At 39.0% G+C, this 12,113-nt stretch overlaps 1 protein-coding gene across 8 annotated transcripts in view; it reads left to right on the top strand.

The window, feature by feature from the left end:
• Window positions 1-237: 237 nt before the first annotated feature.
• PKP4 (plakophilin 4) overlaps window positions 238-12,113 on the top strand; it is a 239,560-nt gene continuing 227,684 nt past the window's right edge. For 5 of the 8 annotated variants that reach the window (XM_081260645.1, XM_081260644.1, XM_081260643.1 and 2 more), the window contains exon 1: window positions 437-569. The gene's annotated coding sequence lies outside the window, so the exon portion shown is untranslated. The other 3 variants (XM_081260642.1, XM_081260647.1, XM_081260640.1) reach the window with 3 other exon arrangements.

Raw genomic sequence — 12,113 nt, forward strand, 5'->3', positions numbered from 1 at the left:
CTTCTTTCCCTCACCCTCTCTGGCGCTAGAGGCCAGAGACTGGTTCATCTTCACTCCCCACCTTCTCCAGGCCCTCTGGCTCTTAACAGCATCGGTCTCTATGGCGACCTGAAACCGCAGTTCCCATTGGCAGGTTCAATATGAGGGCCGGGCCAATGGGGAGGGTCAGCCTTTTTCTTCCGACCAATGGGGCTGTCGGGGAGCTTGTCCGGAGACGGCGGCGTGCTGACGTTCCCGGGAGCCTGGGGCTGGCCGGGCAGGCGGGCTAGCGGCTGGGCGGGCGGCGGCTGCGGCCTCTGGGCAGTAGAGGGGGCTCCGGGGCTGAGTCCGAGTCGACGCCGGCCGCGGAGGCGGCACCATGGGCACCGGGTAGAGGGACAAGTTGGCCACCGCCGCCACCGGGGGTGGTGGGAGAGCCTCTCCGGGGGAGGGGGCGGGTGGGGGAGGGAGGGGCGGGCAATCACACGGCCGCGGCACTTTTTTAATTTTTTCGGGTGCCGCAGCGGCTACCCTTCGGCGTGGATGTCCCAGATCCCTGGAGCGACGACGGCCGCTGCCTAACCTGGAAAGTAAGTGTGCGGGCTCGCGGGAAGGCGCGGAGACTCCTGCGCACGAGACCCCTGGCCCTTGGCCCCTTGCGCCCTAACCAGGACCTGCTCGCTGAAGGGACAGGCGTCTCCCTCCCGTTACTCGGTCCCTACCGACTCGCGGCCGCCTCGGCTTTCCTGCCCCGCCTCATGTTCTTGCCCGCACTCGCCTGCCTGCTCCCCTCCCCCCGGCAGGCGCACAAGTTTCACCCTCCATTTGCTTTTCCCCGCGAATACTCTTCCCGGGTCTCCCCTACGCGGTGCGCTCGACCCCTCCCCACGTTTGCCTTTTCGAATTCTAAGCCCCCAGCCCCAAACTTAAGCGCCGTGCGGAGCTCTTCTGGACGTTTACCCGGCGGATTCCCTACTACCTCCCGCCTGGCACGCTGCCCCGCGTCCCCAACACCCTGGGGCGTTCGCCTCCCTCAGCCCTTCGGGCGGTCTGTCCGCCCCTCCAGCCCCAGAACCCGTATCCTGGCCCTTCTCTTCCTCCCACGCCCCTGCTGGCCTCACTGTCTCGTGTTTGCCCCGTTAGCCCTTCACTCCCGCGGGTCTACCACACTCCTTTCGGTTCGGTGCGCCCCTCTCTCCTCGTGGCTTGTCCTCACGCTCCACCCCTCCCAGTTCCCCAGCCCCAAACCTCCTGGCTGCCCTCCTGCGCCGTCGCTTCCTCCTCTCCCTGCTAGGAGTTGAAGCGGAGCTACTGCACCCCCTTGGCGAATCTCGTGTCCCTGCCCCTGTCGGGGCTGCCCGGCCCTCTCCTCTCCTCTTTCCACCTAACCGGGAAGTGAGGGGGCGTGCGGCGGGCCCGGGATTTGGCTGTGTGTTGGCTGAGTGCGACAAACCTCGAGCGCGGGCAGTGGAGGCGCCGCGGCGGCCGTGGCCGCTCGGGGCGCAGCAGTAGTCAGGTGTGTGTGTCCGGGGTGGAGGCGGGGGGGGGGGGGTGACGCGCGTTGCCAGCTCCTAGGCTGGCGACAGATTGTGCCGGAATGCGAGGAATGCACCAGGGGCAGAGTCCATACTGCCCGCCAGGGCTTCACTAGCGCCTTCCCGGCCCAGCTCTCACCGCGCAGCCGGAGGTCACCGGAGCATCTTCAGAGCTGGTGAGCCTCCTTTCACTCCTCTCCTCCCTTCGCTTCTCTCCATGCGGCAGAAAGGGCGGCGGAGGGGGAAGCGCTGTAGTTTCTTTGGGCTTCAGCTAGCCTTTCGTCTTTTTTTTTTTTTTTTTTTTTTCTGCATTGGTCTCCAGGACGGTGAATTTGGGGCCCGTGGCGGTGTAGCCAAGGTTATTGATCATTGCACAAGGCTCTTTGCAAGTTTGGTTTTCATGGTTTGCATAGCGCTTGGTTTTTACCAGGGTTTCCTGAAAACCTGCAGAAACAGGGGGTCCAAGGTTCTTGGAGTAATGGGCTGCAGCCAACACATTTTTAGCTTCATTCAAAAAAAAAAAAAAAAAAAAAAAAGCCTGTTAGTGCTCATGGATGAGAATGTACTGCAAGAGAGATCTTGAATGCATCACTTTGCTGTCATAAGAATTGTAATTTTTTTCCTTGTCATACTGGGCTGTGTTTAGACCTTGTATAATACATAATGAATAGAAACAGAGAAGCAGTGTTTGGTCAGCGATGGGACAGATAGAACTGTCTGGTACAGTTAAATTCGGGATTCGGGGCGTGTCAGTTACCATTGCAAGTGACACAGGAACACCACAAATCATGTATATTTCAAGATGTAATTTATTCGTAGAGGTACCAGTTATTTCTTTTTTACTGGGTTTGACAAGGGAAAAAAAAATCCCTGCAGCCTTAAAACTTTTAGAAAATGGTAATTATTTATGTACAAAATCAGTCATGGTCAGTGTGCATTTTTAGTCAAATTTTGTTTTCTTAAGCAAAATTTTGACAGAAAATACTTTTATAGAATTGGGCTTTGATTCTTTTTTTTTTTTTTAAGAAAGTGAAAGAATGCTTTCTCTCTCTCTATTTTAAATATAGTATATTGCAAGTATATTGCTATAGAAGTATTTTCATTTCTGGTGCCCATGAAACATGAAAATGGCAACATGAAAATGAGAGTAACCCATGTCTGAATTAAGTGTTTCTGGATGTGGAAAAGCATACTATGTGTACTTTTCTTTGACACAGTTTGCTTTGGAGGTTGCATTTACTGTAAAGCCTCTCTGCACCTGGTTATTTTGTATCAGATTCAAGTAAAAGAAGTCAGTTGTCCAATCAGTCAGCTGTCTTCCAACCACTACTTTGTGTGACTCAAGGACATTGAAAAATATGAGAGCTTTTTAGTTAAGGACCCAAGGGAAAGATTGTTGTCTTTTGGTTACTACATTGTTTTTCAGTTATGTCTAAAATTAGTGAAGCTTCTAATTTAGAGGTTCAATTTATGTCCAGTAACACTGTGGAGGATATTGGAAGGTGTTTGTAAATGCTAACAGGAAAACTTTTATTATGTAACAATATCATATTACAGCAGAATTTAACCCTTGCCTATTTGATTTGATGTCAAGATTGGAAAGTAAAAGCATATTTAGTTTCTATGTTCCATGAGAAATTGAATAACCTGGGCTCGTGTGTGTGTGTGTGTGTGTGTGTATATATGTATACACACACATTTGATTGTGCAAAAAAAATTTACCTGCTTCAATTAGAAATACATTCTGCTTGTTATCAATGTTTAAAGAGGAATCTTTTAAACTAATGATCTTTCATAATTGAAAATAATATGAATTATGTTTTGACCAAAGTACATGCCCTCCCTATTCCCCACTGTTATATAAGGAGAAGGTACTACATTTGGTGTCTTATATGTTATACTGAAGAGTCTAAATCAGGGAAATTAAGTATTAATTTTAACTCTTATTTAAACTGTTTTTGGAAGAAGAGGAGCAGAAAGAAGGTATGGAAAGCATAGGAAGTAGAGGCAGCTGGTATTCAAAATCATATACATCTTTTATTGTTGCATTTACAGGCTGAATAAACCTATCAATTTCTGTGTATAATCCTGACAATATGAATTTAAAGATCCTACTGCCAAATTCAGTTAAATAAAACTTTAGCAACTGAATGACCTTGAATATTTAGATTGTATCAAATCACAACTGCAATTTTCTTTCACTTCTGATCCATACAAAGTGGCAAAGTAAATTTAATTTAAAAATTTGAAATTCATTTGATTTCTAAAAATTCAGTTATTGCCCACTTATAAACTGAATAACTGCCATATTTTAAATCAGGGAACCATCTGGTACATTCAGCTTCTTATCTGACTCTTAGAAATATTAAGATATTTTCAGAATGTTCTAAATTCTTATGTTTTTTTTAATACTTCAATTGAGAGGTAATTCCCTTCCTTGCTTAATTCTAAAGTGGACAGTATACCTTCATTTTTAATTAGAAGATAAAGTAGAAGTTATGATTGGTTATTAGCACATAAATATACATGGAGTTGTATGCCCCTTTGGGAAGATGCCTTCACACTTTCAGCGTACTGGGAGATAATGAGTCTCCAGTGTATTAAATGATTCTGTAGTGCCCTTTCTGCACTGAAGGGGGAGGAAGAACCTGAAACATAACACCAGTGGACTAGTATGTGTGGAGAATTAAATAACTATTTCATGGCCAGACTTTAATTACACATAGCTGTAAACACAGAGAAAGGACGTAAAATGTGAAGATGGACAGAGATGCAAGTATTCATGTACTACAAGGAAGCAATGATTGCAGTCAGCAGGTCAGTTTGATGGCCAAGAGTAATAAATAACAGGTTCTTTCATGGTAAAGGACTAAGAGCAACAGTTTATGTGCTGGCTTCTTTCACAACATTCAGATCATTCTCACATTGTCACTTATTAATAATTCAGAATTATCTTAATCTTATGGGACTAAGTTACCATTACTAAATTTGGGGTGTTACATGATGGTACTATTCAATTAAACTTAGAAATGCTTCAGACATTCCATTCATCATTGGCCTAAATTATTTTTCTTTTCATAACTTAGATTTAGTTTCATTTGATGTACCGATAAATGTTGGCTGCATTGCTGATCATCTTATTATTCATAGTCTTGATAACATAGTTTATTATGACTCATATAATGATTCATTGCAGATGATAAAATATCATTAGGTATTGGATTATAAAAATTTAGTACTATAAAATAAATAAAATATGGAAATGTCTGAATTTTTAGTCATGTCATGTGCAGCATTTTTCAGGAACTGAATAATGCCTGAAAATTGAGTGGGTGCCAGTCCCTGTAGACAGATTTTTGTATCATACAGTTTTCACAGAGTCCAAAACTCATGATACAGTGTGTGGTGGGTGGTGGCCAGGAAACCAGTTTGTTAATCTGGCTCTTGCCTAATCTGGATGCCTCTATACCAACAACAACATATCTGTCTGCTTAGAAGAAAAAACAGAAGCCCCTTTTCATGGCCTAAGTCCATTTACACAAAATTCAATGTTCCACGTTGAATTTAGAGTGTGTGTGGGTGTTGTCATAAAAAAATCATATTACATATTAAAACCAGAGAACTTGGACTGTTAGAGTACTATGCAGGCTTTTGGGTCCTGGCCTGAAACTTAGATTGCAGGTTATAGAAGTCCATAATCTATTTACAACAGAGTTTTGGAACACTGAACTAGTGATTTTTAAAATTTTGGTCCATGATAAGCTTTTTCCTAAATTTCAAACATGAGAGAGGCAAAAATCTCCCTGAACCAAAAATTAGGAGTGTGCCAGTAACCCTCACTACCTTGACAAACCATTTGTTATTTGGGCAATAGTGTCTTCCTTTAGAAATGAAGAATTTGGATTACATTGATCTTAATTACATTTCAGCTCAAGTTTTTGGAAGTTCTCAGAGTTTGCTTCATTTTTGTTTTTGTTGTTGTTGTTTTGGAGGGGGGGAGTTTAGAAAAAAGTTTCCTAAGCAATCTTGTTTCCTCTCAGACTCCAAATCACAGCAACAAGGAAGTTGAGTTTTTGTTTTGAGACTTTTGAACATCCTTCATATTCATCGTAAATAGATTGCATTTGTTATTGCCATTATTATTGTTGTTTTTAACAATATCATATTGGGAAGTGAGGGGGAAAAGATAAAGCATGTGATATTTTTAAGGTCTTGCTCTCTACCTCCATCCCAGTTCAAGATTAACTGTAGTAATTTAGGCCAGGAAAAGTCGTTGGAATCACATCTTGACACTTTTTATGAGGCTCATGAAAAGTGTCATTAGGTAGTGATGTGTCAGGGCTAGCAGTCAAGACTGTCATGGTTCAAATCTGGCACTACAGTTGATCTCTCTATCTCATTTTGTTATTCTATAAAGTGAAGTGACCAATGTACCCACCTTCTATGGTAATTTTGAGGATTAAATGAATTAATACATGTAAAGTGCTTACAAAAGGGCCTGGCTCAAGGATAGCACTTAAAACATTTGTTACTTTTATTCTTCCATCATGGTACTTTATAGTGATTTCTACAGCATCATCTACTATGTGTCAGGCAAATTATTGACTTGCTTTCTGTGGACTCAATCATAACGATTATGAATTAAAACAGGATGTTTTAAGGGGGAAAAGTACTGAAAAAATATTATAAGCTTTATAGTTTGTAAGAGATTGTAAGGAAGAGAATCCAGCAAAATAATTATGGACCTTCTTAAACTAGAAAGTTATAGCTTTTTGTGATAGGTATTAGAGAGGAATTAAACACAACTAATCAAAAGGTTGGAGTAAGTTTGGGAAAACACATCTTAATAAGCTGTTATGTTTATAAGATAAAGACTAATAATATTACATTACAGAAGATAGAAGGGAAATATTTGCAAATTTAAAATATACCTTTTAAATATGTATACACACAAATATATGACTATTGCATTTGTAATTCTCTATAGTAGTCATTTTACACAATGTCTGTTCTGATCAATACATGAACAAAGTGTTAGAAAGTGTTAATCATTTCATAATTAATCCATTTGCCCAAATGCATCTTTTTTAAAAAAAACATTTTTTAGGTGTAGGTGGACACAATACCTTTATTTTATTTTTATGTGGGACTAAGGATCGAACCCAGTGAAGACTAGAAAAGAGGAAGGAAGTTTGGAAGACTCTTGATGTAAACCAAAAGACAGTGGTTTAATTCATGTCAAGAGGCTGCAGTTCTAGTCCTGGCTTTGCCACTCAGTAGGTGTGTGTCCCATGAGCAAGTCACTTCACTCCTCTGGGCTTTAGCTTTCCTATTTATAAAAGGAAGGAGTTGGACTAGATACTCTCTAGAGTACTTCTGGTGCTTATATTTCACAGCTCTTAGAACATGTGTAACCGACGTGATTCTGCAATCTGCATTTGGGGTAAAATTGGGAGTTCATAACCCACTTCAATCTAATGTATGAAATATGATATGTCAAGAGCTTTGTAGTGTTGTGAACAACCAATAAAAAAAAAATAATAAAAAAAATAAAAAGAGCTGGGGATGTACCTCAGTAGTTAAGGAAAAAAAAAAAAAAGAACATCAAGCATTTTCTTTCTGTTATATTTTTTTCTCAACAAGAATATACTGTCTTCTCAAGAATTTATTGCAATTTACCCCCTGGGATAGGGGGAGAAAATTGAAGTTGTATACCTGAAATTCCTAGAAATATAAGTGTTCAAGCCACACAAACATGAGACCTGGCTGAATCAGTGGCTCCATATCTGTTGCCTTACAGTCATATGAAGTATTGAAGGGCAGTGACCCTGGGGGCTTAACCAGGCAGTAGGCAGCAGGAGTTGAGCAACAGGCTCTAATGAATATACCACATCTTAGTTCATCGTAGTCCCTACCCTTTGGGACTCATTTGTTATAACAACCAATCCCCTGTGCATATTGAAATCTTCACCCTGATTAAGAACAAATTTTCCAGAAATTGGATAAAAACAGAAGCGAACTTAGGGTAGTAGTTAAAGGGGACTAGTCTTGTTAAAATGAGGAAGAACCACTTAACATTTGTTCAAATGATTTGATTTGTCCTCAAGGAAATCAAACCTCCAAAACAGAGTTGTTCCTCTGAAAGGATATATTCTATGAATACTTTATGTTCATAGGAATTCACTGATCTATATCTCATACAATGTAGGTACTTTTCCACTCTCAATTTTTACGTACAGGCAGTCTACCAGTGTTCAGAAATTGTGGTAGATTTCAACAAGGTGACCTTACTTTTAAGCTTGGATTTCCATTCTTTCTTAAAAAGAAAAAGCAGTTTGAAAATTTACTGAAGAGAGGGTCTCCTAGAATCCTGCTCTTCTCCACAAAAGGAGAAAAAAATTCTTCTAGAACTTTAATATATATACATCTATGAAACAATAATTTAGCCAGGTGCTAAGATGTACACCTGTAATCCAAGTGACTTGGGAGGCTAAGGCAGGGGAATCATAAGTTCCAGGCCAGCCTGGGCAACTTAGTGAGGCTAATTTCAAAAATGAAAAACAAAAAGGTCTAGAGATGTGGCTTGATGGTAGAACACTCCTGGGTTCAATCTCTATTACTAAAAAAATAAATAAATCAAAAATGAAACAAAAGAACCCACAGTAGTTTCAAAGTATTGAGATTGACTATTTTCCTTGCTAATGAGATGAGTACATTATTTTCAAAGAATCAAGTATACTATTAATGAATGCAATATTAAATGAATTCTCAGTGTCATGATCAAAGTGAACAGGCTCTTCTTCTGTTTCCATACCTTCATGAGGATCATAAACCGTCATATAAAATGGAAACCAGTAATAATTACTTTGCAGGGAAGTGGATCATGTTTTCTGACACCTGTTCCCTGGATTCACAGGGAAACAAGGACTGGTCTAATTACAAGTATCTTATTCCTGAGTACCACCAGCATCTAAGTGAGAGGAGTATAAACAATTGATGCTTTAGATATTTTGGAGTCCTACTGTGTGAAGTACTGGTGGCTGTTTTGTGTATCTCTTATTTAAAAAGATAGCTCATATTAAAAATTATTCATTTTAGCTTATTTTAACCAACAATTGTTTAATATCCTGGTGGCTGTTTTGTGTATCTCTTATTTAAAAAGATAGCTCATATTAAAAATTATTCATTTTAGCTTATTTTAACCAACAATTGTTTAATATCCTGCTCTATTACCAAACTATGCTAAGTCCCATGGCCAAAAAGATGGTTTACCCCAGGCAGTGTGACAGTCTGGGTTGCAGTCAGTAATGGAATCTCTACCTTTAAGGAAGCCATGAAAAATTTTACAGTCTGATTAGGAAAGATTAGACACATGAACTCTGTAGAAGATTGTCCTAGAAACTTTGTTATATAAATAAACCTGTAAAATCATTCTATAACTGTTTATGGATGAGCTGTAAAATGACAAGGTTTTAGCTTATTCTCCTACTTGCTTTGGTGTTTGTTTCTTGATAAATTATTCAAATCTAGAGAGACAATTGTGATGGCTGTCTTTGTAAAAATCGTGTATCTGAAAAGGTGCTTTCTACTACTGATAAGGTAGTGATTCTTAGAACAATTTACCATATAGCCCATATAAAATGTTCATAATGAAAATACATTATTTATAAGGAGTTATGATTTATGCATCAAGACTTGCCTTTCTAGTGAGTTCTTGTTTTATTTTATATAAAATAAAAACTATAAGTAGGCAGCACTTTAGTTTATTGTGTTTTGTGCTTTTATTCTGTATGCAATTTTGTGCCTCTATAAGTCCAAACTTGTTATTGAAAATATTTCCACCCAGTGTTATGGATAAACAGAATGTTTTGAAAATCTCTTGTGACATTTGCTAGAATAAATGGACTCATTGAATCTTACCTTGAATATCAAACTAATGCAGTGATGGGAATTTTCTACTTGTTGTCAATTTGTCAATGATTGAATAAGCAGCAAAGTCCATTTTAAGAAGGTACTGGAATAAGGAATCAGAAAGCCCAGCTAAACGTACACAAGAACTGCTATTATTTTGAGATCTATGATAAACAACTCAGTTGTCTAACTCAGATTGTTAACAGATGAAAAATATCAGTCTGAAATTTATAGTGTATTATAAAGTGTCAGTCTCAAAATATTGTTCAGAATTTTGAGTACAGTTTTTTATAAAAACAATGTCCATTATTCTGTGGTATAATGAGAATCTACCATTTCCATGGGAAAATTGTACTCCTTGAAGCTACTCAACAGCAGGAACTTAGGTATTTCTGCATGGCTTAATCTTAACCCCTAGTCATTCAAGAATTATCAAATGAGCTTTGAAACACCTTCACATACTACATTTGAATAACTTCTCTGCCTGCTACCCATTCATCCTTTGTCCTTTTGTAAATTGCCTTTGTAAACTGGTCTGAGACCCTTAAGGATTTATTTTATATTTCATGGGAAAAGCCTCATTTTTCCTTTTAAAAAATTTCCTTTGTAAATCATTTTGCTAGATACATAATTCATTGTATTAAATTACCCAGCAAAACATTAATTAGAAGATTTCAAAAAGATCAATTTATATTAATTTTAACCTTAATTATCTAGATTATATCCTAGTAAAATCAATTTACATAATATTCTCTATAAGTAGGCAGCACTAAGGCCAGCTTGACCAGGCTTTAAAAGTGTTACATTGAAAGTTTGGTGAGGCTTTGAACATGTGATATTGAGCAAACTTCTGATTTCGTTTCCTTATGTGAATTGGTATAGGTTGAGTATCTCAGCCAAAATGCTTGGGACCAGAACAGAGTGTTTAAATTTCAGAGTTTTTCTGGATTTTTCAATATTTGCATAGAATTTATCAGGTAAACATCCCTGATCTGAAAATGCAAAATCAGAAATGTTCCAAAATCCATAATTGTTGAGTCTCATGTTAGCACTTTAAAAATTCTGGATTTTGGGCTGGGCATGGTAGCACACTCCTGTAATCCCAGGGGCTCAGGAGGCTAAGACAGGAGGATCATGAGTTCAAAGCCAAACTCAGCCATGGTGAGGCACTAAGCAACTCAGTGAGACCCTGTCTCTAAATAAAATACAAAATAGGGCTGGGAATGTGGATCAGTGGTTGAGTGCCCCTGAGTTCAACCCCCACCTCCCTACCCCCCGTAGAATTCCTATAACAATACTATAATTGTAATTGTTAGGTCTGGCACAATGGCACACACCTGTGATCATCCTCCTGCAAACAGGAGGTTGAGGCAGGGGGATCTTTTGATTGAGGCTCACCTTGGCAACTTAGGAAGAACTTGTCTCAAAATAAAAGGGAAAAGTGGTGTAGCTCAGTGGTAGAGTGCCCGTGGATTCAATTCCCAGTACTGCATAAGTCTAATAAATAAATAAATTATGATTGTCGCTTTTTCAAAATTTTAACTATATGTGATCATAGGTAGTATTGTTTTAAAAAAAAAGTTTATCATGCACTAGAGTAGCAGGCAAAGTGGGGATGTAAAATGAAGGCAGTAGCTTTATGTGTGGTTGAAACCAACAGACATACCTGATACTTTTAAAGGCAAGGATTCTTCTTTATTTTGTAAAAGAAAATTCATTTTCTAAAGCATGATTTTCTTATTCTTCCACCCCTGCTTTGTATGTTTATTTGCATACGTTTTCTGTGAGAAACAGATGTTGAAATCATATCTGGCCTAAGTAAAATTTTTATAGTTATAATTTGATTAGTTTTTAATTAATCTCTTTTCTACTTTGAATGTCAAACATGTTTGTTTTCATAGTTTAAAATGCCATCTGATTATTTAATTGGCTTTATACTTTGTCCTGTATTACTCGTGTTTATTCAGAAATTTTTTTATTAATATTTTAGTCTTCAGAAATTACAGCTAAGAAGATAAATGTTGACCCTGCACGCATTCCTAAAATGTTTCTATACAATAACATTTCTTTAATACTGAGCTTTTAAGGATTTGATCCTTTCCCCATACTTGCATATACAACTTTTAATTTTACAGAAATAGGATCTTCCCCAAAGGATGTATATTTCCTGAAAGCTTTTCTGTAGGTACCTAGCATGTCTTTCTCTACATGGTGAGCCCTTGTTTGGTTTTGTTGTTGTTTTGTTTTGTTTTCTTCAGGATCTAACTCAATGATCCTTCCTAAGTGAAGCCTCTCTGGCCCCTGTCTCCCCTCTATTTCAGATTCAAACCTTTTCTCCCTGTACTTTCCATATATAACCTTGTTATGAGCACTTGTCACTTTGTGTTCCAGTTGTTTTTTTGTTTGTTTCCTGGCTATGTTGTGAGCCTTGTCCAAGTTAGAACTGTGTCACTGCCATCGTTATAGTTCTCTTACCTAGCAATATTTCTGATGTAGTAAGCACCAGATGCTAGCTCTCAGCCAATGAATAATTAAATACTTTGTGTACAACCTTAGTTAACTCTCTCCTTTAACCTTAAATGTCTTCCCATTGTTTACTCTGCAGGATCACACGCAAATTCCTTATCTACCATTTAAGGCCTCTCATTATCAATTCAAATTAATCTCCTTTCTGAAACTTCCTCTTCA

This window comes from Spermophilus citellus (assembly GCF_964194105.1).
Source record: "Spermophilus citellus genome assembly, chromosome: 11".
Lineage (NCBI taxonomy): Eukaryota > Metazoa > Chordata > Mammalia > Rodentia > Sciuridae > Spermophilus > Spermophilus citellus.